Genomic DNA, 5,062 nt, shown 5'->3' with positions numbered 1-5,062 from the left:
TCCAGAGGGAGCATGGCCCTGCCAATACCTTGATTTCAGTCCGACGGTACTGATCTTAGAATTCTGGACTCCAGAATTGTTAAGATAATAACTTTCTATGGTTTTAAGTTATTAAGTTTGTGGCAGTCTGTTATAGCAGTCACAGGCAACTAGAACACTGTTCTTAATTTTTGCGCTCAAAGCCACATGAATACATACATATTTAAATATTGAATATTATTTACAATCCCACTTATGGCATACAGAAAATATTCAATAATTCTTGTCAATGACGTTTCCCTCTATTCTTAAGGAAGATTTAATTTGGGAAATACAGGGCTTATTCATATCTTCTCCTTCTTCCTCACCACCCACATTATCAAGGAGTTATGAGTTTATACTTTAAGGATCTCTCAAATATATAGTCAACTTCTATACAAGTCTTCTCTCATTATAAACCACCACATTAACCCAGAAATTCATACTTTATTTTTTTTCAGACCATGCAACAATATCTTTTATTATGTAGGGGTTTTTAAAATTATTTCTGCAATCTCTCCATACACAGGCAAAAAAAAAAAGGTATTGTTTTGCATATTGGAACTTGCAGGCCTGGTCACTGCATAGAGAAGGGAAAATTATCCCTACAACGTGCTTAACCAGGAGGCCCATTCATCTGCCAACCTCCAATAACATGGAGATGAACATGATAGACAGACTGTCCCCCATCTGAACCTTCATTCACCACCATTCAATAACCCTTCTTCAGGCCCAGATCAGCAGCACATTTCTTGCCAATGATCATTAAATATCCAAGAAGACATTCATCGTCGTCTGCTGCTGCAGAAATCTGGGATATATGTTTCTTGGGTATCACCAGAAGATGTGTTGGGGCTTGAGGGGAAATGTCATGGAAAGCAAGACACTGGTCATCCTCATAAATGATTTTGGCTGGGATTTCCTTGCGAAGGAATCGTGTTGCCACCAGGCCAGACGGCCTGAGCCTTAGGGATCTCATCTACCTTCACTGCCTCAAGGTCGGGAGGAGGAGGCTGGGTGGGGGAGGGGCTTACTTTATTATTTACCTAGAGCAACAACCTGCTAACTGGCCTCCGACCTCCAACCTCATCATTCTCATGTCTACCCTCTACCCCCAAGTAGGAGTAAACTTTCTAAAAGTGCGTATCTGATCACCCATTAGTTCTAATTAAAATTCTTTACTGCCTCCTTCAGCTTTCTAGTCAAAATTCAAGTGCTTTCATTTAACTCGCAAGGCCATCTGTGATCAGGACTGTGCCTAACACTCTAGTTTAATATCCTGTTACTCTCCTATCTGAGCTATTCTAATTTTACTTTAATACATGATTTAACTGCCTCTGTTCTGTGCTCACCTCGTATCCTGTAAATGCCTTTAACCTAGCTATTCTCACACTTTATTGTAAAAATGAATTCTCCTAACTGTCTTATCTAGTTTAGTAATAGAGTTTCCTTAGGATACGAATCACATGATTATTGGTTCAAGTATGCTCATAAAAAGTGTAGTGCTTGCTTCACAGTTACATCTATTTAATGAAAGTTTTTGTATGAAAAAAATCTGTGGCAAAGCCAAAATTTCCCAAAATGTGCAGACACTACCTAAGTGAAGAAAAAGTTTTCGGTGCAATTAAGAATTAAAGCAGGGCTTCCCTGGGGGCGCAGTGGTTGAGAGTCCGCCTGCCGATGCAGGGGACACGGGTTCGTGCCCCGGTTCGGGAAGATCCCACATGCCACAGAGCGGCTGGGCACGTGAGCCATGGCCGCTGAGCCTGCGCGTCCGGAGCCTGTGCTCCGCAATGGGAGAGGCCACAGCAGTGAGAGGCCCGCGTACTGCAGAAAAAAAAACAAAAACAAACAAAAAAAGAGTTAAAGCAAACACTGGCTAAGCTCATGACTTTGAATAGAATAAGAGTAAGCATTAAAAGTTATTTTAAAATGAGAGGACAAGTGTGTTTAGTTACTGTTTTCCATCTCTGTCTTTAAAGGGGAACTGTAACTACTTATATAAAATGAATGTGTATAAAATTCACCTAGGTTTATATAAAATTAATGTAAACTGCTAAGCATGTGTTTGATTTGTACATTCCTTAATAATAACCTATTTCCCTTCCAAACTGGAGTGGTTAGTTTAGATTCTTTCTGAAAAGATAAAGCACTTAAATTTTTTCCCCTTTTACTTTTCTTTGTTCCCAGCTCATTTCTCCTTTTTTTCCTACTAATATTGTAGATACATTGCCAAGATTGTTATGGCAGCTAATAAAGTTTGAAATATAAGACATTCAAACCAATGTTAATAAATAATTTAAGAATTAAATACCTCTCACGACAGGGTTATCTTTATTTTATTCAAAAATAGTTTGTTTTATGGATGTTTTATTTCCTCACATGAGGAAACACTGGTTGAAAAAACATGATACATTCTAGGAACTAATTTTTTCCAAGTCGTACTTCAGTGCTTTAAAAGAAGTATATACAGGAACAGATGTTTCTGCTATGTCAAGATACTAAAATAGCCAACCTGCTTGGTCCTAATTATTGATAGTTTACCGCAGCACCAGCCTTGGCTTCTACAAAAGCGTTAGCAGAAGTGACAGCAGGAACACACAGGATTTATTCATTAAGAACGAGCTATAGCTTCCTGCATTTTCAGCTCCAGGCATCACGCTGAATAGTGCCCTGTCATTCGGCAAGAACTAGTCGGAGACAGGAAGCACTTTAGCGTGTTTACAGAAATATCTTTTAAAACGGACTTAACTATCAGACAGCCCCCTTGTAAAGCTTTCGCTCTAAGAAACTCGGGTAAAAGATTATCACTCCGCACTCACAAAAATCAATTTTGGAGACTGACAGTTGTTCCAGACTGATGCTGGATTTCCTTTCTTCATTGAATTGAATTTCCTGTAGACTGTGAATATACTAACATTCACCAGGTGCTTTTTCCTGATTTTCTTTTTAAATCATTAAATAGCCCCCTTATTTTGTATCAAGTATTCTGTGTATACGGTGGAGAAGACTGTGACTGATAGTTGTTTAAGAAACCAACAGCTGGTGAAAGGCAAGCCTGTCAGTTTTTGTACATAAGCTAATAATGATAACATTCATAGTAATATTAAGTAACACTTGTCGAGGACATAGTAAATGTCAGGCATCTGCTCATGCCTTTACATGCATTATCCCACTTAATCCTCAACTGAAGCTCTGAAATAATTTTTATCTCCAGTGTTACCAGTGTTCCTGCTGAGCCTAATATATTTTGAGTGTCTTGCCCAAAATGACACAGAAATTCCTGGAGCAGTAATTTGGCAGCAAACTATCAGAGTCCAAGACCTGAGTTCTCAGTCACAGTGTTAAAGTACATTTTGATTTTTAGCATTCCTCCCATTCCAGGAGTAAATAATACATGAATCCATCACCTGAACAACGGAGATCATTTCGATGTGAATGATTTCCAAATTTGTCTCCAAATTTTAGCACCTTCCTAAGCCGCTTATCTGTATTTCCCAATGCCTAAAAATGCTCTGACAGCATTCACACCCTTTTATTCTAATACTGCCACCACCTTCATTTACTCTCACGAGCTTCAACTTTTCTTTAAACAAACTCAGACTCCAGACAAAACCTATAATTGATTTTCCTCAAACCTCGAATTTATTTTTTTCCTTTATATGAGCAGCCCCCATCTAGAGAATAGAGGAGATGTAGCTGTCAGAAGCGGCTGAATATGGCTTTGGCAGTTACAACGGAAGCAACGTCACGGGGCCTCCAGTTCACTTGCTCTGCTCTCATTCACTTCTGTACTTACTCCCAATTCCCAACACACACATGGGTGCTTTGCTCTGGTGTATCATGCTCTCTTCCTTTCTTCATTGTAAACATATGCTCTTGGGAAAAGATCTAAAAACAAATAAACAAGTAAATGAACAAAAACCAGTACAGATACCTATTAACATTGACCTGTAATCATTTCCTTCCATATTTGAATCGTAAGAAAGGACTAAAACTACAGATCTAATGATAGAATTTTATTTATCACAGTGCCAGCTGGTAGAGGTTTCACTGAGCAAAAGGGCCTTATCTTATTTTACATTCATAACATATTGATTAATATTTTTCATTAGCATATTCTCAATAGAAGACTGAAGCAAGAATAGGGAAGAGGTGGTGTACACAGGGATGATGGATTATCAGTTGAACAATAACTGAAAGAGCCCCTGGTGTGTTAAAAATGATGTTCCTTTGAGAATCTCCAAGTGGACAAATGGATTTTAAGTGGTTGGAGAAGAAGCAAATGAAAAAAAAAAAATTGGATTTCTAATTTATGTTAACCACAAAAACAACAAAAATCATAAATGTACATAATATTTATTAGCCTACTAATCTTAGAAGTTTGCTACTATAATGCCTCAGCTCCTTAGTAGTTCTCGAGAAATTCTCCCAAGTAAATAGATTTGTCTGACAGTAAATGTATGGTTGTCAAATGTATGGTTGTCAACTCACCTGGGGATTCAATGCTTCTCAGTAATCTTTTATTTCCTTTAAGCAGTTTTCTCTCCTACTCCCTCAAAAGTTATTTCAAATGTTAAAATTTTCCCACAAGTCTCCTATTCAAATACCTTCCTCTACTCTATTCAAAGAAAATTGTCTTGGGGAAAACGTGGATGGTCAATATTTGAACTATTTCAAACTTCCACCCCAACTTTACAAATGTATCTACACTTCTATGTATGTTTTCTTTTACAGTCTTAGAGAAGAAGTTATCCTTTTTCTTGTTTAAAACTAAGCTGTTCACCTGTGTAATTCATCTTACACTTTCCCATCTGCTGCGTTATTTGGCTTCATCACTTTTCTCCCATCACTGCTACAACTGCAACCTACTCTTGCTCTCCTTCTCTGAAGTTTTTAAATATAATAAAATCTCCCTCATCCTAAAAAAAATCCCCCCTGATACTTCATGTGTCTTTCGCTTTAACTTTATCTCAAACAAGCCTCTAGAAGGTGTGAGCCATGTTTGATATCTTCATCTCAACAACCCCCTTTTGGAGGTGAC

The 5,062-nt window shown here is 37.9% G+C and overlaps 1 pseudogene; it reads right to left on the bottom strand.

The window, feature by feature from the left end:
• Positions 1-634: 634 nt before the first annotated feature.
• On the bottom strand, positions 635-3,446 carry LOC116742965 (annotated as a pseudogene).
• Positions 3,447-5,062: the final 1,616 nt, after the last annotated feature.

Source organism: Phocoena sinus, chromosome 18 (assembly GCF_008692025.1).
Source record: "Phocoena sinus isolate mPhoSin1 chromosome 18, mPhoSin1.pri, whole genome shotgun sequence".
NCBI lineage: Eukaryota > Metazoa > Chordata > Mammalia > Artiodactyla > Phocoenidae > Phocoena > Phocoena sinus.
Note: the sequence above shows the minus strand (reverse complement) of the source record. Positions and strands in the feature narration are given on the sequence as shown.